General features: G+C 47.4%; 1 long non-coding RNA gene across 1 annotated transcript; it reads right to left on the reverse strand.

Annotated features, from left to right (window-relative positions):
* Positions 1–6,898: 6,898 nt before the first annotated feature.
* LOC143669310 (uncharacterized) lies at positions 6,899–9,710 on the reverse strand. The gene is made up of 3 exons (XR_013168854.1): positions 9,435–9,710; positions 8,163–8,237; positions 6,899–7,044 (listed from the first exon to the last, which is right to left on the reverse strand). It is a non-coding gene; the product is annotated as an uncharacterized LOC143669310 (long non-coding RNA).
* Positions 9,711–14,813: the final 5,103 nt, after the last annotated feature.

Raw genomic sequence — 14,813 nt, forward strand, 5'->3', positions numbered from 1 at the left:
AGGGGTGGTGGTAGTACATTATTGTGAGTATGATTGACAGTGCTGAGTTGTGAGTGAATATGTGGAAAGGTGAAGTTTTGAGTTATGTATGTCACCAAAAGGAAAGCTGGAGGTTAAAACCTCAGAATGCTTAATACAGTGAATCCAGTGGTGGAAAAAGATTGTGATTTAACTATACAAATATAAAAAAGTTATTTCATTAAATAGAACAACTGAATGACACTATTACAAGGAGTTAATAATAGAATGGTATATGGCGAAAATGTGTCTATTAAAATCCACAGACTACTAAGAGTAATATCTTAATATTCTTTCAAAAGAATAACAAACTAAGGCAATACTCTCAAAAGAATAACAAACTAAATAACAGGGGTAAGAGATTTTTCTGTTTTTTAATTTTAATTGTTAAAATTTCTCCTTCAAAAGTAATAAAAATATTCTAGAATTGATCATGGTGATGAATATAATACTATGTGATGATATTGTGAGCCATTGATTGTATAATTCAGATGGATTGTATAGTGTGGGAACATATCTCAATAAAATTGCATTAAAAATTTTACCCTACAGAAAGTGTGCGTTGACACATATATAATTTGGTTAGAACTTGAGGGGACCCAGGGAACACACAGTTCAAGGATCCCAGTGGGGGGGGGTGAGTATAAGGTTTAATGCATGCTCTTCTTCATAGTCATATTCATCTCTATAGGCTCTCACTATGTGCAGCTTTCCTACCAAGATCCCATCTTTATTAAGACCATTTACTTGCACATGTTGAGAGACCCACCCGGGGATTTTCTATCCCAACACTTCTGTCCTGTCCCAGGTGACTCAAGGATATCCACAGCAATGAGGGTGCAGGTTCTCCATGCACTGAAAGGGATAGGGGTGACTTCCCAAGACCAGCGATGACCTGAGAGCCACTATGTCCCTCCTGACGTGAGAGACCACCTCCAGCAGGCCTGATGAGAGCCACTTGGGGTAAAAGAAGACCCCGAAACCTGCGGACCTAGGCTTTGGGCTCCACTCTGGAGATAGAACAAGTGCCCAATGACCTAATTCCCAAAATATTGAACCCAGGTGTGACCATGCTGTGAGGGAAGGAGGTCTCGTGTTGATCCACGGTGCCAGGGCCAGGCTCATCTCTGGGATTCATCTCCCATGCTGTCAGGGAGACTTTCATGCTTGGATGTTATGCCCCACATAGGGGGCAGGGCAATGATTTCACTCACAGAGTTGGGCTTAGAGAGAGAGAGGCCACATTTGCGTTACTTCCAGAAGTAACTCTTGGGCATAACTAAGGTAGGCCAAGCTTTGCTGCCGTATGCATAAACTCCGCCACAGCAAGCTCAAGATTAAAGGCTTGGCCTATTGATGTGGGTGTCCCTAATGTTTGACACAATTTGCGGGGTTTCCCCACTAGCAAAGCTTAATAGTTCCATACTTTTTCCACCACCCCTCAAGGGACTTTGCCAAGACTATTTGATTATCTGCACTTGGATTATTTCCATCTTTTGGTGATTGTGAATAATGAGATGTACATTGGTTTCCAAATGTCTGTTTGTGTCACTGCCTTCAGCTCTTCTGGGTAAATATCAAGTAGTGCTATTGTTCGGTCACAGGGCAACTCGGTATTTAGTTTCCCAAGGAACTGCTAAACTGTCCTCCATAGCAGATGTACCATTATTCATTCCCACCAGAAGTGTATGAGTGTCTCAATTTGTTCACATCCTCTCCAACATTCTTGGTGAATTTTCCCTTTTATTAATATATAGTGTCCTACTTTGTCTCCTGTGATGTCTTTACATTTAGTCTATTTTGTCCAATATTAACATAGCTGCTCCTGTTTTCTTTTGGTTACACCTTGTGCAGAATATCTTTTTCCATCCTTTCACCTTCAATCTATTTGTATCCCTGTGTTTAAAATGAGTCTCTTTTCAGAAACATGTGGTAGTTAGATTCAGTTGTTAACTTGGCCAGGTGAAGGCACCTAGTTCTGTTGCTGTGGACATGAGCTAATGGTACGTGAACCTCATCTGTGGCTGATTACATCTGCAGTCGGCTAGGAGGCGTGCCTGCTGCAATGAATGGCATTTGACTTAATTGGCTGGTGCTTAAATGAGAGAGCACGACCTAGCACAGCCAAGTAGCTCAGCATATCTCATCTTGGCACTCGCAGCTCAGCCCAGGCTAAGCGGCAGAAAGAAGTCACGCCAGGGAAAGTTGTTGGAACCCAGAGGCCTGGAGAGAAGGCCAGCAGAGACCATCCTGTGCCTTCCCACGTAAGAAAGATCCTCAGTGGAAAATTAGCTGCCTTTCCTCTGAAGAACTAACAAAATAAATCCCCCTTTATTAAAAGCCAATCTGTCTCTGGTGTGTTGCATTCCGGCAGCTAGCAAACGAGAACAAAGCATGTAGCTGGATTATATTTCTTAATCTAGTCTGATAATCTGTATCTTTTCATTGGTAAATTTAGTCCATTAACTTCCAAAGTTATAACTATAAAGGCTTTTCTTGGATTCACCATCTTATTCTTCGGATTTTATATGTCAGTTCTATATATTATTTTTCCTCTTTCTCTTTTTACCAATTCTGTGCCCTCCTCCAGAGCTCCCTCTCCTGTTCTTTCTTTTCGGCCAGCAGAACTCCCATGTACTTCTATGTACTTCTCGTAGGGCTGGTCTCCTGTTGACTGATTCATTCAGCATTTGCTTGTCTGTGAAAATTTTAATCTCTCCCTCAGGTTTGAAGGACAAGTTTGATGGGTAAAGAATTCTTGGCTGGGACATTTGGTAAAACAAAATAAGCCAGAAACAAAAGTCCAAGAATGGTACGGCCACATTTAGAAAACGCTTATCAGAAAACAGGGGCATAGACTGTAAGCGTTTTGAGCAAACACATTAAGTCTGGAGTGGTGATTATTATTTCTGGATTTTGAGAAGCTGTTTGTGTCAGACTAGGGGAGACAGACTAGGAAGTAATGTTTCTTGCGTGTGCTTCCAGGAACAGACGCAATGTTCCTGCTAGGTGTTTGAGCAGCGTGCTTGTGCTGGAAGGGGTGGGTGCAGGGGTCAAGAGGTCAGTGCACAAATCAGTGGGCGCCCAGCAGGGAGGGTGTGGCTGTGCATAGGGGAGGGTCTGTGGTGTGCGCATGTGCAGAGCTAGGGGTATTAGGCCCAGGCAGCGCCTGTGTGGGCTGGGGGTGGGTGTGGCCTGGACACTAAGGTCAGATCTTGCCCAGAGCGGGAGGGTATGGCGGTGGTGCATGTGTGCCTATCTGGGAGGGTTGTAAACTGATGGACAGGTGCATGGAGCTCAGGGGTGGTGGGGCAGGGTTGAGCAAACTTATGGCCTGGGAAAGGGTGTGGTGTGAGTATGAAAGTGAGTACCTGCAACCTGGATGCATGGGTACAGGGGGAAGGGAGGGAGAGGTGGGGTATGAGGGGCTGGGCGCCAGCGCACTTGTCTTGGGAGGGGTAGGGTGAGAATGTGTGCAGGAGAGGTGGTTCGGGGTGGGACAGGCGGGCTGGGACAGGCTTGGGCACAGGCATGGGGCTGGGTAGAGGGCAGGGAAGCATGGAGGGGGGTTGGTGAGGGCGCTTGGAGCACCGTGGGGGTGGGTGACTGGGCTCCGGTGGGCGAGGTTTGGGGTAAGTAGCGGGTCTGGGGTAAGAGAGGCACACGTGAGGGTAGCACACGCAAGGAACATTACTTCCTAATTTGTCTCCCCATCCATGCACTCCTGAGGGCTCTGGGCTTCTGTTGGGAAAGGGGCCTGTTAGGCTGTTTACATCGGCTGAATGGTCTCAGGTTTTCTGTGTTTCAATTCTTCAGCTTTTGAAACCAGGGCTTCTCTGTGTGGTGCAGAAGACCTTCCCAGGTCACTTACACCTTGGTTTTTCCATTCCATTCCAGTAGCCTTCCCGTCTCTTCTCTAGCTGTTCCTTGGAGCAGGATAAACTCCATCCATCCTATTCCACCATCTTCCCAGAATTCTGGGTATGTTTTAAATAATAATCTTCTTCGTACTGTACTTATAAGTTTACAAAAAAAGAGTTGCAAAGAAAGTACCGAGTTCCCATATATGCTTTTCCAATCGCAGTCTGTCCGCTCATAAACATCTTGTTATTAGCAAACCAGGGTGGAATTATTTTCAGTAACTGAAATATATAGTGTACCTTAGGTTCACTCTGTGCCTGCAGAATTCTGTGGGTTCACAGAGGCATGACGTCATGTGTTCAGCAGTACAGTGGCCTGCGGGCCACTTTCAGTCTCCTAAAAGTGCCCGGTGTCCCTCCTATTCATCCTGCCTAACCCCAAACCCATGACAGCCAGGATCTCTTTAACATCTATGTAGGTTTGTCTTTTTCTCAAGGGTCATGAAGTTGAATTCCTAGGACGTACCCTGGTAGGAATTGAGGTCCTTGCAAATATTAATTTGAAAGTTACTCAAATTCAAATTTCTGAGGTGGTTTCTATGTCCTCTGGAATGTCCTTTGATCTCTAATGCCAAGGAATTCCGATGGTCAGACTTGACTGACACTGAAATGCACCTTCTCTGGGGAAAGGGGGCCTATGTGTTTCCTTCAGGAAGTCACGGAAGGTTCACTGGCCATTCTCACTTCTCCCACATGTAATGAACTGACAACCCTGCATGACTTCAACTTCTTACTTGAATGACCAAGTGAGAGCTGGGATCCCATTCAAATCAACACAGTACATGAAAGAACCAATCCTCAGCTCCCAAGCTGGAAGAAAACAGGATTTACTATAATATTCAAATCTAGCATCTGCTATTTACAGCAAATTAATATTACCCCTCTCCCATAGGTACATTCTTTTTGTCTTTAATAGAAAAATTCAAAAATCCACCCATCTCGCCAAATATGCTATCCCACTAGCCCTGTCTCCAGTGGTCTCCAAAACCCAGGAAGCTGTGGATCTTGCAGAGCTTGAAATTTGATATCTGAGGCACCCTGCTGGTTCTTCCTTCCCTCCCTGGAAGCCTTGGCTGAGAGAAGAGGGCTTTCCTGTCCCCAAGGGTTGAGTGGCTGGGGTGAGAATACATACAAAAGCTTCACTCCTGGTAGGTCCCTGTGGTAAAATGTTTGCTGCAGCCTGGGAAACACTGCAGGGGGATAAGGAGAGGCCAGGATTCTGGGAAGGTCTTGGGTGGGTCACCTGGGCCCGAGGTGAGGGCAGTGCCCCATAGGGCAGCGAGTGGCCCATGGGACGCCAGGGCAGCCTGTCAAAGGGCAGAGTCATGCCAAGCAGGAGGAGAGGTTCAGAGCTGACCTGGAGTCAGGGTGAGGGGGCCTTGGCAGGCTGGTAGGGAGGGAATTGCCCCCCTGGGTTGGAGACAGCATAACCACCTCACAAGCTTGACCCAGAAAGGGTGACCCTGAGGCCAGCGAGCCTCAGGGCCAGTTATAAGCTGCTCCTTCAGAACTTGATCCCCTTCTCCTTCCTCTGAAGACGTGCTGAGAGGGCTGTCTTCTTCACCTTGGTCTCCTTTGGGAAAGTCTGCTCAGTCAAGAGGAAACCACAACTCCCAGATGTGTCCATGCCATAAAAGACATTTGCATTCTTGGGAATCTCCAGCCATGGGGGGGAAGGAGCAGAGGGGCAGTCAGTTGTGCTCAGGGGACCCTGACCAACTCAATCCAGTTCTCTACCACCCACACCTTGTCCAGAGCCTTCGTGTTCTGGTCCCCGGGGCAGGTGGTGATGACACAACTGACCACATGGTTGAATGGGGCGATTGAAGCAGAGATGGAGGGTGCAAGGTGCTCCTCACCCTTCTTGGTGCTCTGGGACCAGATGGCCTGCAGACAATCATACGCCAGCACCTTAGTGAACAGATCCTGGGGAGACGGCTGTCTTACCCAGCCATGCCCCACCCCAACACAGAGTCCACCATCCTCGGGTCAAGCCCCAGTGTTCCAAGCCGCAGCTGTGCAGGTGGAGGTTGTGGTTTGAGCTTCTTGTGGCTCTTGGCGTTGGATTCTCTGTGCCTGAAGGTGCCCAGCACTTGCAAGGCCCAGCAGCCAGTGCTGGCAGGGAGGAGAAAGCTGCATTTTTCTCAAGTCCTGCATCACCATGGACAAGCACAGGATGGGGACTCCCACCCCACATGCTGAGGCAGTAGTGTTTGCCCTTTCCGACACCTGCTTGGCTCCCTCTAATATTGTTCAGATGCACATTCTGTATTGGTTCTACATCCAAGACACAACTGGGAATGTGAGGCCTTAGGAATTAGAAATTTACTCAGGTTACAAATATTGGTAGCAGGTGAACTGGGATTTGCAGCCGAATCATTCAACTTCAAGTTACTGAATGTCACGTTGTTGATCCCACTTGCCAAAAAAAGGTCACCCATCTCTACCCTTCCCAGTACAGCTACTCACCACACCCATCCGTGTCAACTGTTCTGCTACCAACCTGGGAGGGAACCCAAAGACGGGAGAGTTCACCTCCCTCAGCCCATGCTTTAGGCTTTCAGATGAGGAGCAAAAAGTCTTCTGTGGTGAGGCAAAAGCTGGCACTGATTTCAGCTCTACAGGTGGCACTGGAGATGGTACTAATATTGTCTCTTGCTCTGCAGCTGGTGCAACAGCTGCTGAGGTAGCAGGCTCTAGTTCCAGACATGGTGTTGGCACTGATTATGAAGGTGACAATAGGGGTGACATGGGAGCTACCTCCTGCTGTGGAACTGATGGTACTTGTGGTGAATTAACTGGCTCCAGCTCCATAAGTGGGCAAGGAAATCCCTTCTGGAGGTGGCAACTGAGTTGCCTCCAGTTCTGGAGATGGTGCTTCTCCTGGTGAAGTGGATGGCTCCAGATCAGAAGTCTTCAATGACTCCACCTCTGGAGGTGGCAGTACAGGTGGCATCAGAACTACTGTTCATCTCTGGAACTGATGCTACAGAAGTTGATGTCTCCAGTTTAGGCTCTGGATCTAGCATGATGTCTGGTGCCAACAATGGCCCTGGCCATGGAGAGGACATTACAGTGATTTGCAACCCTAGGTCTGACATGAGAGCTGGAAGAGGAGGAAGATGCAAAAAACAAGTCTGACTTTCTATGGGCCTTTCCAGATGCAGAAGTGGCTGCACTGTCTCTACGATCAGCCCTACCCACACTTGCTACTCCCAAGACATCTTCCCAGACTACAATCCCCCAGGGGACTGTTCTGAAACTCTTCTTAACTTGGGGCCCAAAGGCAACCTTTTGAGTTTCCTCAAGTGAGCCCTGGATCCTTGCCTTCCCTGCCCTCATCTCCAGTGCTCCTCATCTTCTGTCTCAGTCTCCCAGGGCTCTGAGCACTCCAGCTGAGAAAGGAGGACGTGATCACACCTTTGCAGGTCAGACCCAGGCAGCCTGTGCATGACCATTGCAAAGGCCACCAGCTGCTTGAGGCAGGGAATGTTCGGGGGCTGGCAGAAATCCTCTGTGTATTCATCCAGTCAAGTGAGCAAGAGGCTGGGCAGACGGGCGGGCAGCAGAGTGAGGGCAACAGCCATTCCTGCCAAGCTGCTCTCTAATGACCACCCTTCGGGGTTAAGGCTCCTGGGATATGCAAGCCAGACAAACTTCCCCAACTGTCTCCCTTGGGCCCCCTCCCACAGGGATGTGGCACAGTCCTGGCACACAGCAGGAGCTTCATAAATCTCTGCCCGATGAGGGAACAGAGCCGGTCTTCCAGCATCAGCCTTCCCTGGTCACTAGTGGGTCCTCTGTCCAGAGTTCCTCCACTGAGGTCATGCCTAATTCTCTGAGCCAAGTGGGGACCCTTCTTCCCACACTGTCTGTTGGGCAAAGGACAGGGCACGGCCCTCCACAACCCCCAGCAGCCAGGCTCTAAGGCAGAGTCGTGAACTGTGTTCTGTGGCTGGTGGGGTGGGGTGGGGTGGGGTGTGGAGAGGCAAGGAGAGTCTGAGGGAGCTGGGGGGGGGGGTTAGAGCCCCAGGGTGCCCTATACAGCCTGTAACCCAGGAGCCCTTCTGTAAGCCTCTGTGATCCTGTCCTGCAGGGTCTGGAGCTCTGGCCTCTGCCCTCCTGTGGGAATCATGAAAGGGACCAGAGTTCTCTGCCCAGTTGCTCCTGTCCCTGGTCCCCTCCCCATCCTGGGCTGGGAAGAATGAGTCCCTCGTTCCTCACCTGGAGCTCATTCACTTTTTCAAGCACTTCTGGCCTCCTCCATCCTCAGCACTAAAAGTGTAGTTCACTCGGTAGCTAGAGGGGACATGAGGATTTCAAATGTTACCTCCTGGTGCACCTGCTGCTGTTCATGTCCAATGCTGCTCTCTGACTCCCTACTATAAGGGAAACCCAGGAGCACAGGGACGTTTTCAGCTTTGTTCAGTGAAGTAGGCTTTGCTGGTTTAAAATGGTTGTGTACCCCAGGAAAGCCATGATCTTTAAGCCTGATTCAGTTTTGCTGGGAGGGATCTTTTGATTAAGTTGTTTCCATGGAGATGACTCACCCACTTGTGGGTGGTACCTTTGGATTAGGTGGTTTCCAGGGAGAAGCGTTTCTACCTATTCAGGGTGGGGTTGCTCACTGGAGTCCTTTAAGAGGGAGCCATTTTGGAAAAAGCTTTAGATCCCATGCAGACAGAGCCCTTTGGAGACGAAGAAGGAAAATTCTCCCTCTCCCCACCTCGGGGAAGCCAGATGAAGCAAGAAGCCAAGAGATAAAGCTAGGAGATGGTGTCATGTGCCCTCCCAGCTGACAGGGGTCCAGAAGCCAAAGATCTCAGCAGATGCCAGCCAGGTTTCTTCCCAACTGACAGAGGTGTTCCAGACACCATCAGCCTTTCTTGAGTGGAGGTAACCTCTTGTTGGTGCCTTAAACTGGACAGTTTAAAGCCATAGATATTTAAACTTACAACTTAATTCCCTTTTTAAAAGCCATTCCACTTGTGGTATATTGCATTCTGGCAGCTTTAGAAAACCAAACCTAACCTAAGTGCCTTAAAATGTTGCCTGCATATCATAGACTCTTCATATATGTTTGATAAATGAATGAGCCCTGAGTTGCATCTTCCCAGATAAATGGGATCTTCTACCAGAGCCCTGTATTCCCAGTTTAGGCATATCAAGGATGGGGTGCACAGAGATGGGTTCTCAAACTTCCTCTGAATGGGATTACAGATTTCTAAAGGTCACTTTGAGGCAGAGCTTCTCACATGGAGAATTACTAAATATTGACAAAACCTCCCAAGTACCACCTTTCCACAGAGCCCAGCAGGGAGAAGCACTTTCTATGACTCAGCCCATGGAGTCCTGGGATGACCCAGGAGGTTGGTCCTGCTACCACCCCACTTTCCAGAGAAGGAAACTGAGGCTAGAAGCAACAGTGACCTTCCCCAGATTTACAGCTTGTGGGTGGCAGAGTCACCCTAGGAGGGAGGAGGGGCAGTTGCTCACCTTTGAACACCAGGTCCAGGACCTGTTGGATGGAAAGGAATGTCCGGTAATTTACAAGGAGAATGTTTTTGTAGACTTGGTCACCCTTTTGGACAGCCAGGCCCAGGAGCTGCATGAGCTTCCCCGAAGAGCCCTCTTTGTCTGTGCACTCTGGGTCAACCATAGCCTCTTCAGTGATGACAAGTTTCCACACTAGGATGGGGCAGAGCAGGAGCAGATGGGCAGAGTCTGTACTCAGAACCCAGACGGCAGGTGGGGGGAGGGTGCAGACCTGCCTTTCCCATGCCTTCATGATGTGAGTAGTACTGCATCTAACAGAACAAAGCACAGCATCCAGAGGAGGATATATGTGAGGGAATAGTGAACAATCACGAGACCTTCACTGTCATTCTGGGAGCAGTTGCAGAACTTCCCTTTATCACTGTCTGGAAAGTGCTTTTCCCTGCATCACTGCCTGGAGTTCTCACAACCCACCCCATTCATGAGGTTAGGAATCCTCAAGGGGCTACTCAAGATCCCTCATCAGAAGACAGAAATACTCCCAGTCGGGCTCAGGATCTTCCCTCCATACCTGGGGAGGTGGGGTCTGCTCCAGACAGGGAGGGAAAGGGTCTTCGCACATCTCATTTCTTCCTCACTTTGGAGGCAGTGCATGGAGAGCACTGAGATTATGAGAACACCGTTGATATTATACCAATACTCTACTTGAATATCTTTTGCCTTAAAGGGATATCTGAGAACCTGCAGTCATAGTGATCCCAGGGGTATCCAGATAGGAGAAAGGTCTCCTCATGCTGAGGCCCTGAACAGAATCCTCAGACAAGAGCAAACAAAATAAGCCTTCCGCAACTGGATTGGGTGCCAGCTCTCATAGGGCAGTCCCAAATCAAATCACCCACATGATTCCATTTGTCCTACTGACACCAGAGTGGCCAAAATGCAAGAGAATGTTCACAATTGGACCAGATGGATACAGGGGAAGCAGCCACAGTGAGGGACTATTGGTGGCCACTCAATTGCTGCTCCCTTTTGGTGGTTTGGTAGCTCAAGCTCTTAAATTTCTTCTGCATCTGTATGACCCGGCCATCCTATTCTGGGGATTCTCTCCTGAGAAGTGGGAATGGAGAATCCAGTAGGAATCACAGAAAATGGTCCCTGCAGCACTGCTGAAATGGCCCCCAAAGGAATCTCGACAGGGCCTGATAGCCGAGAGAGGCTGAACCACTGCTCTGTGTAGCCTCCCTTCTGGGATATGGCACAGTCCTGGCCTGAAAGTTCAAGGGGTTGTGCTATGTGAATGTGCAACTTCCACAGACTCTGATGTCATAGAGTGACCCCCTTTCCTTTTCAAAACCGCCCTCGGGAGCATGAAGAGCCGTAAAGCATGGAGAAGGTGTAGTAGGACTATAGCCAAATGCTCCAGGGATGGTTGGGTTCTAGCAATGATAATAAAAATGCAGCAAGGTATCTTAGGGATTACCTTGAAGTGAAAGTGTTCAGATGCTACTGAAAATGGTGAAAAATGACTTTCTGCCAGGTTAAGAACAGGGCTGCGTGGATTGATAGGGTAGGTGAGGGGTGGAGGCCCAGAAAGGGGCTGAGACTTTGGGCAAATCAGATGAAAGACTCAGGGATATGGGCCTACTGACTACCTCATCTCCACCTGGGATGGAGAATCTGCTGCAGCTATTCTCACCTGCAAACAGCTCTGGCATGGAGCAGGTCCAGCGTGCGCACAGATACTGCATAGGGGACTCCCTTGAGCAGCTCCTCACTGACTTTCTACGTGGAACTCTGCAAACACAGTGCCCAGCAGCCACACAGGAGACATCAGGAGGCTTCCTAGCCATCCCACAGGGGAAGTACCCCATGCTAACTCTGTGACCCAGGTCAGGCACAGACAGGTGTCTGCACGAACCTCCACCTCCATCCTCGGAAAGAGATGACAACTTTTGGGCCCAGGATTAACATGTTGAATGACGGTTGCCTCACCATTTCTACTTGCCTTCCACCAGCAACCCATGGCTTGTGAACATGGAGGGCCTATAAGTTTCCCAACCCTTCCCTGGACAGGACCGTTCCACATTCCTCCTGCACAGTGAAAGGCACAGGGATATGGGGCTGCCCAAGCAATATGACAATACTAACATTTCCAACTGTCTGACATTGGGCTACCTTGACTTACCTTTGGGTACCTCCTGGCCAGTGGACAGCAACTTCATGCTGGAGCATTGAGCCAACATCTAAATCTATAGAAAAAGATCTCACTTCTATGTTTCCTGAGGCCAGATCCTCAAGATCTATGAACACACCAGGAGAACATGTTTATCTCTCAGGTACCTCTGGCAATGTGAGCAAAGTAGAGTGCTCTCTGTAGGATATGGCTGATTGGCTACCAGGGTTCCAAGCTCTATTGGGCTCCATCTCTAAGGAAGTGAAGTCACATCCTTGGATCCCCTTAACTAAAGCCTCTCAACAGAAAGGGCCTGAATAAGGCCACTCAGGACTCATGGCATGTCGTCCTCCTCAAGCGTGTCCTCCTGCTCACTGCACCCAGTTTCCACAACACATCACCCCTCCCCCAGTGATTCTCAGGAAGGCTGGAGGTAGACAGAGGCCCTGGCGTGTGAAACAAGTGTCCATCACCTGAAGGATGGATAAACAAAATGTGGTGCTCATAATATGATGATAGGGTAAACCATTGATTGTATACTTTGGATGATCACATAGTATGTGAATATATAGTATATAAGTAAAACACTTTTTAAATGTGGTATATACATGAAGAGAACATAATTCAGCAGTAAGAAGGACTGAAGCATGTGAAAACATGGATAAACTTTGAGAACGTTATGTTAAGTAAATTAAACCAGGCACAAAAGGACAAATATGATTTCACAAATATGAGCTAATTATAATATGTAAACTCATACACCTAAGATTTAGGATCTAGGATGCTGGGAAACAGAATGAGGCTCGAGAATGGGGTACCATTGCTTGATGTACCCCATTAAGCAGAATTTTAAACTAGGTTGAACTTAAACATTTGGAAATGCACAGGGGTGGTGGTAGTACATTATTGTGAGTATGATTGACAGTGCTGAGTTGTGAGTGAATATGTGGAAAGGTGAAGTTTTGAGTTATGTATGTCACCAAAAGGAAAGCTGGAGGTTAAAACCTCAGAATGCTTAATACGGTGAATCCAGTGGTGGAAAAAGATTGTGATTTAACTATAAAAATATAAAAAAGTTATTTCATTAAATAGAACAACTGAATGACAGTATTACAAGGAGTTAATAATAGAATGGTATATGGCGAAAATGTGTTTATTAAAATCTGCAGACTACTAAGAGTAATATCTTAATATTCTTTCAAAAGAATAACAAACTAAGGCAATACTTTCAAAAGAATAACAAACTAAATAACAGGGGTAAGAGATTTTTTTGTTTTTAAATTTTAATTGTTAACATTTCTCCTACAAAAGTAATAAAAATATTCTGGTGATGATCTGGTGATCATGGTGATGAATATAAAACTATGTGATGATATCGTGAGCCATTGATTGTATAATTCAGATGGATTGTATAGTGTGGGAACATATCTCAATAACATTGCATTGAAAAAGGGGAAGTTTTGGACCATCATGAGGTTGGTGGCAGAGATGGAGGAGCAAGTTTCATTCTGCAGGAGAAGCTGGAAAATTCTATGCACACCCTACAGAAAGTGTGCATTGACACATATAGAATTTGGTTACAACTTGAGGGGACCCAGGGAGCACACAGTTCAAGGATCCCAGTGGGGGGAGGGTATAAGGTTTAATGGATGCTCTTCATAGTCATATTCATCTCTATAGGCTCTCACTATGTGCAGTTTTCCTACCAAGATCCCATCTTTATTAAGACCATTTACTTGCACATGTTGAGAGACCCACCCAGGGATTTTCTATCCCAACACTTTTGTCCTGTCCCAGGTGACTGAAGGATATCCACAGCAATGAGGGTGCAGTGTCTCCCCGCACTGAAAGGGATAGGGGTGACTTCCCAAGACCAGCAATGACCTGAGAGCCACTATGTCCCTCCTGACGTGAGAGACCACCTCCAACAGGCCTGATGAGAGCCACTTGGGTTAAAAGAAGGCCCCGAAACCTGCGGACCTAGGCTTTGGGCTCCACTCTGGAGATAGAACAAGTGCCCAATGACCTAATTCCCAAAATATTGAACCCAGGTGTGACCATGCTGTGAGGGAACGAAGTCTCGTGTTGATCCACAGTGCCAGGGCCAGGCTCATCTCTGGGATTCATCTCCCATGCTGTCAGGGAGACTTTCATGCTTGGACGTTATGCCCCACATAGGGGGCAGGGCAATGATTTCACTTACAGAGTTGGGCTTAGAGAGAGAGAGGCCACATTTGCGTTACTTCCAGAAGTAACTGTTGGGCATTACTAAGGTAGGCCAAGCTTTGCTGCCGTATGCATAAACTCCGCCACAGCAAGCTCAAGATTAAAGGCTTGGCCTATTGATGTGGGTGTCCCTAATGTTTGACACAATATGCGGGGTTTCCCCACTAGCAAAGTGTTCTAGTTTGCTAGCTGCTGGAATGCAATATACCAGAGATGGAGTGGCTTTTAACAAGAGGTAATTTAATGAGTTGCTAATTTACAGTTCTAAGGCTGAGAAAATGTCCCAATTAAAACAAGTCTATAGAAATGTCCAATCAAAGGCATCCAGGGCAAGATACCTTGGTTCAAGAAGGTCGATGAAGTTCAGTGTTTCTCTCTCAAGTGAGAAGGCACATGGCAAACACAGTCAGGGCTTCTCTCTCAGCTGGAAGTGCACATGGCAAATACGGGATCATCTGCTAGCTTTCTCTCCTGGCTTCCTATTTCATGAAGCTCCTCGGGAGGCATTTTTCTTCATCTCCAAAGGTCGCTGGCTGGTAGAACTCTCTGCTTCGTGGTGCATTCTCTGCTCTCTGAATCTCTCATTCTCCAAAATGTTTCCTCTTTTATAGGACTCCAGTAAACCAATCAATACATGTCGTCCCTTAATCCAGTTTAACAACCATTCTTGACTAAACCACATCAACCAGGGAGATGATCTCATTACAGTTTCAAATACACAGTATTGAATAGGGCAGATTCTACCTTTATGAAATGGGATTTATATTAAAACATGACTTTCTTAGGGGGCACATATCCTTTCAAACCAGCACACAAAGCCTAATAGTTCCATACTTTTTCCACCATCCCTCACGGGACTTTGCCAAGACTATTTGATTATCTGCTTAATATCCTCTGGAATGTATCCAGGGATTACATTAAGCTATACAGGATTAAAGGCCCTCATTCTTATTCTGAGCTCCCTGTTTGGGAATTGTTTA

The sequence above is a fragment of the Tamandua tetradactyla genome, chromosome 25 (genome assembly GCF_023851605.1).
Source record: "Tamandua tetradactyla isolate mTamTet1 chromosome 25, mTamTet1.pri, whole genome shotgun sequence".
NCBI classification, from domain to species: domain Eukaryota; kingdom Metazoa; phylum Chordata; class Mammalia; order Pilosa; family Myrmecophagidae; genus Tamandua; species Tamandua tetradactyla.